At 39.2% G+C, this 16,322-nt stretch overlaps 1 non-coding gene across 1 annotated transcript; it reads left to right on the forward strand.

Annotated features, from left to right (window-relative positions):
* The first annotated feature begins 1,612 nt into the window (after positions 1-1,612).
* Positions 1,613-1,719, forward strand: LOC122152268. Its single transcript, XR_006164489.1, has one exon. It is a non-coding gene; the product is annotated as a U6 spliceosomal RNA (small nuclear RNA).
* Positions 1,720-16,322: the final 14,603 nt, after the last annotated feature.

Genomic DNA, 16,322 nt, shown 5'->3' on the forward strand with positions numbered 1-16,322 from the left:
GGAACTACAGCTGCAATTGGAGCCATCATTTGTTAAGTTTATCATAATCCATAGTCATTCTGTGAGATCCACTCATTTTTTGCACAGACCAAATAAAACCCACTGCCATCAAGTTGTTTCTGACTCAAAGTGAACTTTTTGTTAGATGTCCAGGGCTGTAAATCTTTATGGAAAGCAGACTGCCTCATCTTTCTCCCCCAGAGCAGCTGGTGGTTTAAAACCACATACCTTTTGGTTAGCAGCTGAATGTTTTAACTATTATGCCTTCACAGTTTCCTCACAGACCAAATAGGCAAGTTAAATGGGGATGTGGTGGAAACACCACCCTGCATCCTTCAAGTTCTTGATGGTGGCACTAATCCATGAAATCCCTGCAAGAATGAGATTTTTCTTTTAATTTACTATTTTTCTAGGTAAGGATAGTTCTAATGGCTTACACTTGGCACTTTCTACAATAGTAGCCTTTACTCTACATATCAGGGATCTAATGAGGGGGTTCTGCCAGTTGTGAGTATGTCTATGCCAATTATGCATTCTGGAATTGGGAAAATCACTACAGGATTGGTTCAGGGCCACTGGACCCACTGTGAGACAGATCTGAGCTAAGACTCCATTAATAACTTGACCTCCTTTTGCCCCTACTCTGACTGGTGGGCCACAGTGACTTTTGATTTTCCTGGAAATTATGTTAATTCATATCCATTGTCCAGTTACTCCCAAAATGTATGATGATTTCCTTTTACCCAAAAGGAAAAGTTTTCATGAAATTTATGAAAAGTTACTCTCATAAAAAGCTGTATATCCTTTTGGGGAAGGCTGGGAGAAAGATTAACAGTATACATTTTTAGCAATGTAGTGGGCTTCTTCCTCAAGAGAATGTGACCCCTTCCTTCATTCAAGGTGTTATAGGTTTGTAAACTGGCTCAAGTATGGGAATTGATTGAAGGAGTATGACTCTATTCTGGTTATTCAAGTTAGACCTCTATTCAATTGATGTAGAATTCTGTTTGTAAATATTAATAGATTTACCATCCATTTCACTAATAGGGGCACTGCTTAATTAGCCAATGCCATAACTCCATATGCTCCAGATGATTCAGACCACTGTTTTGATTGTGTTGATCATTACAGTAACCATTGCCCTCTTGTCTTTGGTTATTAAATGCTGCCGTTTCACCCCTACCACTCTTGGGTCCAATTGATCCCATTGAAGTTAGATGTTTTAATTCAATTATGGGAGTTCCTACTGTCTCATCTCACTTACATAAAATAGCAATTGCAACAGTCTTTAAGGATGCTGGGGCACCCTTCACAATTTTTCTTTGCTATTTTGGTAAGTAGTATCTTCTGGCAATCTACCTGTGTATCCATGCTTTAACCCTGTAAATCCACTCTAAAGTGACAACTTCCTTAAGCATTTGGGTACCTTCTTTTACAGTATACCAAGGTAGGTCTGGTACTTCACTTTGACTGACTGTAGGCCATCACATAATCCATATTTTAGTAAACCAACCAAATAAACTATTACATCCTTTCTTAACTTCTAGATGAAACATTGAATGAAGATTCTGTGCTTAATCAGCCCAATAAAAAAAAAAAAAACTATGACTCAGTGTTTGTTTCGGTAACACATACACTAAAATTTGAACAATACAGAGAAGATGAGCATGGTTTTTACACAAAGATGACATGCAAATTTGTGAAGTGTTCCATATTTTTGGAAGATGAACTTTCTCTGTAAACTTTCACCTAAATCACAATGTTGTTGTTGTTGTTAGTTCATTGAGTCATCTGTGACTCAAAACGACCCTACATACAACAGAACGAAACACTGCCCAGTCCTGTGCCAGCCTCATGATCCTTGTTATACAGGAACCCATTGTTGCAGTCTCTGGGTCAGTCCAACTTGCTGAGGGCCCTCCCCTTTTTCATTGACCCACCATTTTACCAAGCATATCCTTCTCCAGGGAATGGTCCCTTCTGACAACATGACCAAAGTAGGTGACAAGAAGTCTGGGCATTCTCACTTTCAAGGAGCATTCTGGCTGCACTTTTTCCAGGACAGATTTGTTAGTTCTCTCCAGACCATGGTAGTTTCAGTATTCTTCTCCAACACCACACATCAAAAGCATCCACTCTTTTTCAATTTTCCTTATTCATTGTGCAGCTCTCACATGCATATGAGGTGACTGAAAATACCATGGCTTGGATTAGGCACACCTTAGTCTTCAAGGAGACATCTTTGCTTTGCATCACTTGAAAGAAGTCTTTTGCAGCATATTTGCCCAATGCAGTACATTGTCTGATGTCTTGACTGCTGCTTCCATTGATGTTGATTGTAGAACCAAGTAATATGAAGTCTTTGACAAATTCAATGTTTTCTCCATTTATCATGATGCTGGATATTGGTCCAGTTGTGAGAATTTTCATTTTTCTTAACCTTGAGATGTAATACATACTGCAGGATGTAGTCCTTAATCTTTTCCAGTAAGTGCTTCAAGTCATACTCACCTCCAGCAAGCAAAGTTGTGTCATCAGCATATCACATGTTGTTAAGAAGCCTTCCTCCATCCTGATGCCACATTCTTCTTCATATAGTCCAGCTTCTTGGATTATTTGCTCAGCATACAGATTGAATAAGTATGATGAAAGGATACAACCTTGATGCACTCCCTTCCTGATTTTAAACCCTGCAATATCTCCTTATTCTGTTCAAACAACAGCCTCCTGGTCTGTGTATAGGTTCCTCATGAGTACAGTTAAGTGTTCTGGAATTCCGATTCTTCTCAGTGTTATCCATAATTTGTTATGATCCACACAATTGAATGTTTTTGCATAGTCAATAAAACACAAGTGAACATCTTTCTCTGTGGCTTGGAGGCTGCTTTTCACTTTGGAGTGGCTCTATTTTAAAGCCAGGGCCTAAGATAGGTAGGCCTGAGATGGGAGCTGCTTTTCACTTGGGGGTGGCTCTATTTTAAGGTCGGGGCCTGAGATAGGCAGGTCTGGGGCTTGGAGGTTGCTTTTTGCTTGGGTGTGGCCCTATATTAAGTTTGGAACCTGAGGTAGGTGGGCTAGGGGCTCGGATCTGCTTTTCATTGGGGGCTTCTCTTTATTAAGGCTGGGGCCTGAGGTAGGCAGGCTGGGGGCTTGAAGGCTGCTTTTCACTTGGGAATGGCTCTATTTTAGGGCTGGGGCCTGAGGTAGGTGGGCTTGGGGTTTGGAGGCTGCTTTTCATTTGGAGATGGCTCTTTATTAAGACCAGGGCCTGCAGTAGCTGGGCCAGGGGCTTGGAGGCTGCTTTTCCCTTGGAGGTTGCTCTGTATTAAGGTCTAAGGGAGACAAACTTGTCTGTCAGTTTGTCATCTTGGGGTGGCTTGCATGATGCTATGAGGCTGGAAGCTATGCCACCAGTGTTGAAAAATGCCAACAGGGTTGCCCATAGTAGACAGGTTTCAGTGGAGCTTCTGGGCTAAAACAGACTCAGAAGAAGGAACAGGCCATCCACTTCTCAAACAATTGGCCAGCGAAACCTTATGAATAGGAGTGCAACATTGTCTGATATATTACTGGAAAACTTTATGATTAGCCCTGAAACATTGTCCAAGATAGTGCCAGAAGATGAGCCTGTCACATCAGAAGACATTCAAATTTTGACTGGGGAAGAGATGGTTCCTCAGAGTAGAGACAGCCTTAAGGATGTGGATAGAGTAAAGCTTTCAGGACCTTCATTGTCTGACAGGGCATGACTCAACATGAGTAGAAACAGATGCAAACTTCCATAAATAATTGGAATATGGAATGTACAAAGTATGAATCTAGGAAAATTGGAAGTTGTCAAAAATGAAATGGAATGAATAAAGATTGATATCTTAGGCATTAGTAAGCTGAAATGGACTGGTTTTGCCATTTTGAATCAGACAACCTTATGATCTCTCATGCCAGGAATGAAAAATTAAAGAGGAATGGTTTGGCATTCATCATCACAAAGAGTTTTCAAGACCTATCAAGTGATAATATCCATATGCCTACAAGGAAGACCAGCTAATACTACTGTTATTCAAATTTATTCACCAACTACCAAAGCCAAAGATGAGGATATTGAACATTTCTACCAACTTCTGCAGTTTGAAATTGACCAAACATGCAATCAAGATGTGTTAATTATCACTGGTGACTGGAATGCAAAAGTTGGAAACAAAGAAGAATTACCAATTGTTGGAAAATATGGTCTTGGTGATAGAAATAATGCTGGAGACAACATGATAGATTTTTGCAAAACAGATGACTTATTTGTTGCAATTACTGTTTTTCAACAACTTAAGTGATGACTATACACGTGGACGTCACCAGCTGGAATACACAGGAATCAAACTGACAACATCTGTGGCAAGAGACATGGAAAAGTTCAATATCTTCAGCCAAAACAAAGCCAGGAGCTGATTGTGGAACAGACCATCAACTGCTCATATGCAAGTTAAAGTTGAAATTGAAGACAATTAAATCTATGAGAGCCAATATATGACCTTGATAACATCCCTCCTGAATTTAGAGACCTTCTAAAGAATGGATTTGATGTATTGAACACTAATGACTGCAAACCAGAGGAATTATGGGATGACACCAAGACCATCATCCATGAAGAGAGCAAAAGGTCATTTAAAAGACAAAGAAATAAAAGACTAAAATAGATGTCAGAAGAGACTCTGAAACTTGCCCTTGAATGGAGAGTAGCTAAAGCAAATGGAAGAAATGACAAGATAAAAGAGCTGAACAGAAGATTTCAAAGACCAGCTTGAGAAGACAAAGTCAATTACTGTAATGAAATGTGCAAAGATCTGGAGTTAGAAAAACAAAAGGGAAAAACATACTTGGCATTTTTCAAGCTTTAAGAATGGAGGAAAAAATTTTAGCCTTGAGTTGCAACATTGAAAGATTCTATGGGCAGGATATTGAATGATTCAGGAAACATCAAAAGAAGATGGAGGGAATACACAGAGTCGCTGTACCAAAAAGAACTGGTCAGTGTTCATCCATTTCAGGAGGTGGCATATGATCAAGAAGCAATGGTATTGAAGGAAGAAGTCAAAGCCACACTGAGGAAATTGGCAAAGAACAATGCTCCAGGAATTGAAGGAATACCCATTGAGATGTTTTAACAAACAGATACCCCACTGCAGGCACTCACTCACTTATGCCAAGAGATTTGGAGATAGCTACCTGGACAACTGACTGCAAGAGATCCATATGTTTACCCATTCCAAAGAAAGATGATCCCACAGAATGTGGGTATTATCAAACAGTATCATTAATATCACATGCAAGTAAAATCTTACGAAGATAATTAAAAAACGGTCGCAGCAGTATATTGATAGGTTCCAGAAATGAAAGCTAGATTCAGAAGAGGACGTGGAATGAGGGATGTCATTGCTGATGTCAGATGGATCTTAATTGAAAGCAAATAATACTAGAAAGATGTTTTCTTATGTCTTATTGACTATACCAGAGGATTTGATTGTGTGGATCATAACAAATTGTGGATAAGATTGAGAAGAATGAGAATTCCAGAACACTTGATTGTACTCATGAGGAACCTGTATATAGATCAGGAGGGTATTGTTTGTACAGAACAAGGGGATATTCCATGGTTTAAAATCAAGAAGGGAGTGCATCAAGGTTTCATCCTTTCACCGTGCTTATTCAATCTGTATGATGAGCAAATAATCCAAGAAGCTGGATTATATGAAGAAGAAAGTGACATCAGGATTGAAGGAAGACTCATTAACAATCTGTGATATACAGATGACACAACTTTGCTTGCTGGAGGTGAGGAAGACTTGAAGCACTTACTGATGAAAATTAAAGACTACAGTCTGTGGTATGGATTACACCTCAATATAAAGAAAACAAAAATCCTCACAAGTGGTCCAATAAACAGTTTCATGATGAATGGAGAAAAGATTGAAGTTATCAAGGATTTCATGTTATTTGGTTCTACAATCAATACCAATGAAAACAGCAGTGAAGACATAAGATGACGTATTGCATTGGGCAAATCTGCTGCAAAATAGCTCTTTCAAGTAGTGAAGAGCAAAGATGTTTCCTTAAAGGTTAAGGTGTGCCTAACACAAGCCATAATATTTTCAATCACCTCTTATGGGTGTCAGAGCTGGACAGTGAATAAGGAAGAACGAAGAAGAGTTGATGGTTTTGGGTTGTGGTGTTGGAGAAGAATGATAAGAGTACCATGGTCTGCTAAAAGGCCTAACAAAACTGTCCTGGAAGAAGTGTAGCCAGAATGCTCCTTGGAAATGAGAATGGGAAGATTTTGTCTCATCTACTTTGGTCAAGTTGTCAGAAGGAACCGTTCCCTGGAGAAGGATACCATTCTTCGTAAAGTGGAGGGTCAATGAGGAAGGGGAAGACCCTCAATGAGATGGATAGACACAGTGGCTGCAATGATGGGCTCAGGTATAACAAGGATTGTGAGTCTGTTACAAGACTGGGCAGTGTTTCACTCTGCTGTGCATAGGGTCACTATGAGTTGGAGATGACTCAACAACACCTAACGACAACAAACATCTTTTTGGTATTCTTTGCATTCCAGTCACCAATGATAATTATCACATCTTGATTGCATGTTTGATCAATTTCAGACTGCAGAAGTTTGTAAAAATCTTCAACTACGTCATCTTTGGCTTTTGTAGTTGGTGGGTAAATCTGAATAATAGTAGCATTAACTGGTCTTCCTTGTAGATGTATGCATATCATCCTATCACTGACAGAAGTGTACTTCAGAATAAATCTTGAAACATTCTTTGTGACGATGAGTGCTATGCCATTCCTGTTCAATCTGTTATTCCTGGCATAGTAGGTCACATGGTTGTTTGATTCAAAATGGCCCAAAACCAGTCCATTTCAGCTCACCAATGCCTAGGATATCGATCTTTGTGTGTTCCATTTCAATTTTAATGACTTCCAATTTTCCTAGATTCGTACTTTGCACATTCCATGTTCCAATTATTAATGGATCTTTGCAGTTTCTTCTCATTTTGAGTAGTGCCACATCAGCAAATGGAGGTCATAAAAGTTGTATTCTATCCACATCATTAAGGTCAGCTCTACTCTGAGGAGGTAGTCTTCTCCCAGTCGTATCTTGAGTGCCTTCTGACCTGAGGGACCCATCTTGCAGCACTATATTAGACAATGTCACAATAGAAATTGAAAAAAAAAAAACAAACCTCTCAGACTGACCCAAATTTATATCCTTTGCACAATTATCTGCACCATTAATAGCAATTCCCACATATATTCTCCAGGTTTCTATTCATACATATTAGAAAAATTAAGGAATTCTTTTGGCGTTTAGTATACGTCTTCCAGGTCACACTTTGTTTTCCACCTTTTGGGATTTTCTGGAATTTAAGTGTAGTTATAGGTCTAGAAGCAAAAATAGGTAGTGCTGGTAGTTTTGGGAAGCATTCATCAGTATATTGTATGGAATCTGTCTCAGGCAATACCTTAGACAGTGCCCCAGGCACTGCCCCAGGTGACATTTCACACAATGACTCAGCAGGCAAAGCTAAATTAATCTCATCATATGGATATAAGATGCTTTGTTCTGCTGGCAGAAGTGATTCAAAAAATTTGGGGGCTCAATGTCCACAGCTTCCTCTTTATCTGCTCATATGTCCCCACCTTAAATTTCAGGATTCAATTTCTAACTTCACTCTAACTTCAGACATTATTCAAAGTTGACAAATTAATTGACATTGTAGTTCAGCCACTCTTATGATGAGACCAGGGATTTGGCTTTTGGCAATGTCAGCTCTCTTACTCTAAGAAATAAAACTTTCTTTCAGGGCACAAGTGTCAACTTTGAGGTGTTTTATTTGGAATTTGAGCTGTGACTCCAAAGCTCTGAGCTCATTTCTTTCTTTTACCACTTTGGGTTGTGTAAGTAAGACTAACCAACAGCTACAGTATACTTCTTATCCTGACAAAACTGTAGAAAACTATCAAACATGTGATCATCTAGAGCCTTGCTTCTCACCAATACTTGATCTATTGGTGGTGATATTTTGTGTATTGATATTGCTACATTTTGCCATTGATTGGCAGTACCCTCTTTACTATCGGTGGTAAAGTTATCAGTGCCTTTAAAAGTAGTCAGATTTGAGAACCAAATTAGAAAATACATCCTTACAAATTTATTTCTATAGAACCACTCTCAGTATTAATGTCTTAGGCTGGGTTTTCTGAAGAAGCAGAACTAATGAAGCTTATATATGTATGTATAGCTAGCTAGATAGATACATAGTAGATAACAGATAGACAAATAGATAGATATCGATATATAGATATAAAACCTAACCAAAAAACCCACTGCTACCAAGTTGATTCCTACTCATAATGACCCCCATTAGGTTTCCAGGGTGACAAATTTTAACAGAAGTAGATTGCCCCATCTTCCTTTTGTGGAGTGGCTGGTAGGTTTGAACCACCAACCTTGTTTTAGCAGTCAAATGCCTTAGGCACCACACCACCAGAGAGAGAGAAAGAGCACCTTATGTGTGTGTGTGTGTGTATATATATATATATATATAGAGAGAGAGAGAGAGAGAGAGAGAGAGAGAGAGAGAGAGAGAGAGGTTTATCTAAAGGATAATGATTATGATTAATAATGATTATTGTGCCATATTGCCAGATGATCTTGACATTTGTTAGCCTACTCAGCCTATGGACCATATGGACTAGAAGCCTGTCATCTCACCTGCCAATCCACATGATTATGGAGACTGTTGTGTCTCTAGTCCATGGGTCAGGCTAAGGCCGGGGATTCTCCTGACTCATGTAGCTGCAAAGGCTGATGAAGCCAGGATCATCAGGTCAGATGGTAAGCTGATGTTGTTTTTATTGTTGTTGTTGTTGTTGTTATTTGCCGTCGAGTAGGCCCCGACTCATAGCGACCCCTCCTTGGGTTTCCGAGGCAGGTGCTGCAAAATTGGCTCTGATTCATAGTGACCCTATGTGCAACAGAGCAAAACATTACTTGATCCTGTGCCATCCTTACAACCCTTGTTATGTTTGATCCCATTGTTGCAGCCACTGTGTTAATCCATCTTGTTGAGGTTCTTCCCATTTTTCTCTGGCCCTATATATTACCAAGTACAATGTCCTTCTCTAGGGGCTAGTCCATTCTGACAACACAACCAATGTTGAGGTGAGATGAAGTCTAGCCATTCTCACTTCTACGGAGCATTCTGGCTGCACTTTTTCCTGGACAGATTGTTTGTTCTTCTGGCAGTCAAAGTTATTTTCAGCATTCTTTACCAGCATCACAATTTAAAGGCATCAATTCTTCTTTGACCTTCTTTATCTATTGTTCAGCTTTCACGTGTATATGAGGTGATTGAAAACAAAAACAAAACAAAAAAACATGTCTTGGGTTAGGCGTACCTTGCCTTCAAAGTGGCATCTTTGCTCTTTAACACTTTAGAAAAGTCTTTTGCATCATATTTTCCCAGTGCAATACATTGTCTTATTTCTTGACTACTGCTTCAATTGGTATAGATTGTGGATCCAAGTAAAACAAAATCTTTGACAACTGCAGTATTTTCTCCATTTGTATGCTGTTGCTTATTGGTCCATTTGCAAAGGCTGACAAATCCAAGATTGGCAGGTGAGATGACAGGCTTCTGGTCCATAGGCTGATAGACTGAGTAGACTAACAAATGTCAAGATCATCAGGCAATATGGCAGGTTGCTGGTTCAAATAATGATGAGCCAGCTGCAGGATCCAGATTAAGCAAAAAGCCAGAGTGCTTTACCAGAACATCCATATATATTGGAAGCAGGCCACACCCCTGAGGAAACTACTTTCAAATGATTGGTTTCTCATAGTAGATCTCATCATGGAAGTGATCACATTGTATCAGAGCTCATCATGGGGGATAACTACATTATAGCTACTAAACCACTGAGAATCATGGCCCAGCCAAATCAACATACATCATTAGCTGTCACAGTATTGAAGGAAGAAATTCAAGCTGCGCTGAAGGTATTGGCAAAAAACAAAGATCCAGGAATTGATAGAATGCTGTCTGAGATATTTCAACAGATGAATGCCATAATGAAAGTGCTCACTCATCTATACCAAGAAATTTGAAAGACCTAGCCAAAGTAATTGAAGCAATACATTTCTTGACCATTGAAAAGAAAGGTGAACCAACAGAAAGTGGAAATGATTGAAAAATTATCACTAATATCACATGCAAGTAAAATTTTACTAAAAATAATTTTAAAATTGTTGCAGCAGTTCACTGACAAGGAACTGCCAGAAATGCAAGCCAGATTCAGAAGAGGATATAGATTGAGAAGTATCATTTCTGATATCAGATGGATCTTGACTGAAAACAGAGAATACCAGAGAGATGTTTACCTGTGTTTTACTGATTATGCAAAGGCATTTGACTGTGTGGATTGTAACAAATTATGGATAACATTGTGAAGAATGGGAATTCCAGAACACTTGATTGTGCTATGTGGAGCCTGTAGATAGTTCAAGGCATTTGTTCAAAAAGAACAAGGGAATGCTACATGGTTTAAAATCAGGAAAGGTGTGTGTTAGGATTGTATCCTTTCACCATACTTATGCAATCTGTGTGCTGAGCAATAATCCATAATGTTGGGTTATACGAAGAAGAACACATCATCAAGAATGGAATAAGACTCTTTAACAATCTATAATATGCACACGACACAACATTTTTTGCTGAAAGTGCAGAACAATTAAAGCACTTACTGATAATGATTAAAGACTACATCCTTCAGTATGGATTACTTGTTAATATAACCAAAAAATAAATAAATAAATAAAAAGAGATCCTCACAACTGGACCAATTAAAAATATAATGATAAATGGAAGAAAGATTGAAGTTGTCAGGGATTTTATTTTAATTGGACCCATGATCAACTCCGATGGAAGCAGCAGCACAAAATCAAATGACATGTTGCATTGGGCAAATCTGCTACAAAAGACCTCTTTAAAATGTTAGAAACCAAAGATATCCCTTTGAAGACGAAGGTGTTCCTGATCCAAAATGAATATATTCCATCACCTCATATACATGCGATAGCTGGGGAATGAGTAAAGAAGACTGAACAAAAATTGATGCATTTGAATTATAGTGTTGGCGAAGAATATTGAATGTACCATGAACTGCCAGAACAAACAAATCTGTCTTGGAAGAAGGACAGCCTGAATGCTCCTTAGAAATGAGGATGGCCAGAGTTTGTCTCATATATTTTGGACATGCTATCAGGAGGGACCAGTCCCTGGAGAAGGACATCCTTGGTAAAATAGAGGGTCAGTGAAAAAGAGGAAGAACCTCAGTGATATGGATTGACACAGTGGCTGCAATAATGGGCTCAAACATAGCAATGTTTGTGAGGATGGCACATTACTGTGCAGTGTTTCATTCTGTTATACATAGGGTCATTACGAGTGAACCAACTTGACAGCTCCTGTTCTGGTTACCTAGTACCACTCTGACAAGAATATACCATAAATTGGATGCCCTTAACAAACAGGAGTTTATTCTTACAATTTGGAGGCTTTAAGTCTGAGTTCAAAGTGCCAGGCTCTAGGGGCTGGGTAAAAACCCCTTAACTTTGGGGTTCAGCTCTGCCTCCTGCTCCCAGCCCTCTGGAGCACCTCTTCACTCAGACACTGCTGGTTGCTGAGACTGACAAACCAAAGTTGACAAGTAAGAAGGCACAATCCCGATGTTACCAAACCACACAGCAGGACATTCATTCAAGTCCATTGATAGTTTCAAGGTCAGCAGAGCATGGCAGGCTGCTGAACAACTCAGTTACACGCAGGGTTCAAGCATGCCATAAGCTAGAGACTATTCCCAAGGCTTCTCCTTGTCTACAGGAAGCAGACCACATCCCAAAGGCAGCTACTCAGCTGCTTGTGTTAGATCTCACCAAGGAGCTGATTCCCAGTCCCATCATAGGGAATACCACATCCAGCTGCCCAGCCACTCAATCAGGCCTAGCCAAATTGACACACAAACTTAACTACCACAGTACCTAACAACAAAAACAATAACAACAAGAGTTGGTTTCATGTGTTTTGGGCCCTTATCATTGAGTGCATATATATTTATTATGGTTATATCTTCTTGTTGTATTAAGCCTTTAATTATCCAATGTTCTTCCTTACCTTTTGTGGTGGATTTTGCTTTAAATTCTGTTTTATCAGACATTAATATTGCCATTTCTCCTCTTTTTTGTTTGTTGTTTGCTTGATATATTTTTATTCCACACTTTAAATTTTAGTTTATTTGTGTCTTTAGTCTAAGGTGTGTCTCTGTAGTCAGCATATTCATGAGCTGTGTTTTTCCTTTTAAATCCATTCTGCCATTCTCTCTCTCTTTACTGATGTTTTTTATACCATATAAATTCAATGTAATTATCAACAGGTTCAATGAGTTACTGCTGTTACTTTGTTTGATTTTTGTGTTGTTGAGTTTAATTTTTCTGCTAAATTTTCTGTGCTGAATTCTTTTTGTTTGTGTATTTTCTTTTCAGGGTTGATTTTTGTGTTTACTGAGTCTTTGCTTTTCTTTTTAATTTTGATTAGTATGTTTGCTAGCTTTCTTTGTGGTTACCTTGAAATTTACTTTTATCTCCCTAAATTTAAAGCAGTCTTTTATTTCTTGATATTGTCTTAACTTTCTCTCCATAAGAAAGTTCTATAGCTGATATTGTCCTGTGTCCTAATCTCAGGTTGTTGTTTGATGGATCTATCTCAGGATTCCCTTTAGTATTTCTTGTACGTTTGGTCTAGTTTTTACAAATCCCTTTAATTTCTTCCTTTCTGGAAATGGCCTAATTTCACCATGGTATGTGAGGGATAGTTTTGTTGGATATATGATTCTTGGTTGTCATTTTTTTTTTTTTCTTTCAGAGTTTTATATATATCATCTCATTGCCTTCTTGCCTGCATGGTTTCTACAGAGAAATCAGAGTTTAGTCTTACTGGTCTCCCTTTGCAGGTAGTATTTCATTTTTCTTGAGATGTTCTCAGGATTTTTTGTCTTTGATTTTGAAAAGTGTGAATATATGTCTTGTTGCTTTTCTTTTGGGGGTCTCTACACTGCAGTTCATTAAGCTTCTTGGATTGATATCTTCTCATCTTTCATGATATCAGGGAAGTTTTCTACCAGCAAGTCATTGTCAATTCCCTCTGTGCTTTTCCTTCCTTCCTTTCTTCTTTCTTTCCTTCCTTCCTTTTCTCCCTGTTCTTCTTCTTCTTCTGCTCCTCCTCCTCCTTCTCTTTGTCTTCCTCCTCCTCCTCTTCCTTCTTTTCTTTCTTTCTTTCTTTTTCTCTTTCTTCTGTTCTGTAAGGCCAAGCACATATAAGTTTTTCCTCTTGATAATATCCCACATAATTCTTAGGCATTCTTCACTTTCTTTATTCTTTTTTCTAATTTTTCATTAAACTAATTAGCATTAAGGGATTTGTCCTCTATTTCATTTATTCTATGTTCCACTGATTCAATTCTGCTCCTATATCCTTTATAGGTGTGTATTTCTGAAATTTTTTTGTTAGACTTTTGGATTTCTAGTTTGTGTTTTTGTTTGGTTTCTAATTGTATGTTTATTTGTAATTTTGTTCTTGTAATTCCTTCCTGAATTATTCTTTGCTTTGTCTGTGTTTCCCTTATTTTGGTCCATTGCTGGAGCCATCTTGCCATGTTTTTTATATGACTTGATATTGTCTGTTGTCTCTGAGGCATTAAGGGTCATTATATTTATTTTTTGTAATTTTGTTTGCAGTGTCCTGATTTTTTGTTTTGTTTTGATATATTCAACCAGGCAGGGTGTGTGTGCCTACTTTAATCACTAATATGGCTACACTGGAGCTCTCACTACCTGTCTCCAGGAGGGTGGGGCAGGAGCTGGATGTGTGAATGCAGGTTTCTGTTCACTTTACTTTCACGGTAGCTGAGGATGTAGCTAGCATTGCAGGTGAGGTGATATGTGTGTTCAGACAGGCACTGCGGTGTGGTTACAGGGAGTGTTCTCATTGGTTGCTGGGTTATGTGTGGATACTGCCATTTATTGGGTATTTTGGGCAAGGGTGCCCATGTCACCAGGTGAGTGGTATGGAACTTATCACTGATAGTCCTGGGCTGGCAGGGCTGTGCAAGTGTGGTTGGGCTGAGCATAAGTCTACTGTTGCAGGAAGAGCCAGTGCAGAGGGTGTGGCAGGGAGAATGTCACCAGCCCATGGGTGAAACTGAAATTTACCTTTATCTTCCTAAATGTAAAGCACTCTTTTATTTCTTGATATTGCCTTAACTTTCTCTCCATGGGAAAGTTCTATAACTACACCATTTATTCTCTCTTTTTGTTTTGGCATTGCTGCCATTTGCATATTGACATCTCTTCTTCCCTGTTTTCAATTTTTTAGATTTGTTTTATTTTTGAGAATTAACATTAAGAAATTTATCTTGTATTTCATTTATTCTGTATTCTATTGATTCAATTCTGCTCCTATATCCTTTAAAGGTGTGTATTTCTGAAATTTTATTGTTAGTTTTTTGGATTTCTGTTTTTGTTTGGTTTCTAATTGTCTCTTTATTTGCAATTTTGTTGTTGCACTTATTTTATGTTTATGGCCTGGGCCACTGAAATGCAACATGGGGAAGGATGTGCTCCTGGTCTTCTGGCCCATGGTGCAGGTGACTGAAGGGAGTAGGAGGTCTCACTGGTCTGCAGAATCCTGGCATGGATAGCTGGGCATAAGAGCAGGCACTTCTAACTCATGGACTCCTGGTGCCAGTAGCTGTGCAGAGCAGTAAGTTAACACCAGTCTGTGGACCCCTGGTGCAAGTGACTGAAGCTTAGGAGCAGATGACATCATTTTGTGGGGCCCTGGTTCTGGTGGCCTTGTTGAGAGGCCAGCATCACTGATCTGTTGGTCCCTGGCATGAGTGGAAGAGCAAAGGGGCCATGGGCCCCTGGTTCAGAAGGTAAAGCAGTGGTGGGTGCCAATAGACATGACCATGTACAGGAGAGGAGTGGATGAGGGGGTTCAGGTGTACTCCTTAGGTCCATGTGCCTCCAGCCCAGGGGTCGAGGGGGGCATGATTGGTGACGTGAGTGCATTTAACTTTATGGCAAGGAGCACTGCTGCCTAGGTCTGGATATGGGTGCAGAGTTGCCACTGCTTGGCTGCACCAAGTGATGGGGGCTTTGACTGGGAATGCTGCTGGCTTTTTCTCAATGTGGCTGCACTGTACAGGTGCATCTGGCAGGGCATGCACAATCCATAATTCTCTGAGTTCACTGTTTTTGTACAATTTCTCCTTCCACTTGACACAAGGTCTGATTTTTCAGTCTTGCTTTTGGTGCTCAGGGTTCTAACTTAATATCCCTCATATCTTTTCAGATACATAGGAATAAAAGGTAAAGGACCTTATATAATGAGTGGTATATAGTAAAGGCACAATAGCTGTTTGTTAAAATAATTTATTATAAATATGAGCTCACAACTTATAGGTAGAAGAGGGGTGTATTTCCCTGGAAATGCCTTCTGTCTTCAGTAAGTACTTCTTCCCACAAAAATTATCATATTTACATATATTGCTGTCCAGACATTAGAATATATATTGCATTTACATTAATTCCACTACACCAAGCCACGAATATAAAAGTCTGCTTTTTTCTCTCTCTGAATGTTCACATGCAAAACTCTACTTGAATTCTGGACAATATTCTGTGCATTTTTCCCAATGGAAGTGAGAAGATGAATCTGCTAGGGAATGAAATGCCTCTCCACTCAGTAAATCAACCAGGAAGATCCAGCTGTGATTTCCAGAAGTCCCAGCATATCCTAAGAACAGGAAAATTCTATGACATTTCACATTTCTCTTCCCCTGGAGCCTGATTGGAAGTTCTTAGATACAGATATACTTAGTTATCTTAGATTCCCTGGGCAACTATCAGGAGAGTAAAAGAGCCTCGTGAAGAGGGTCCCCATATTCATGTCTGGGGCTTAATTTGAATGATCAGACAAGACCAGCCCAAGACCATTGAAGACAGGGCCAGATACTAGATTGGTCATGGAATTAAATAGCTCTCAAGGAAACAGATAGTTAGAGTGGAAGAAATTAGGTGAGAGCCCCTTAGCCTGTTCTCCGAGCATCTACAGAATGAGAATGAGGAAACTTGAAAGTAAGTGAGTATTTTCCTGAAATGACAAAACAAGTACTTCTCATTCTGACCCTTGATCGGATGGGGA

This window comes from Orycteropus afer, unplaced genomic scaffold (genome assembly GCF_000298275.1).
Source record: "Orycteropus afer afer isolate SDZICR_OR568_19922 unplaced genomic scaffold, OryAfe1.0 scaffold00024, whole genome shotgun sequence".
NCBI classification, from domain to species: Eukaryota; Metazoa; Chordata; class Mammalia; order Tubulidentata; family Orycteropodidae; genus Orycteropus; species Orycteropus afer.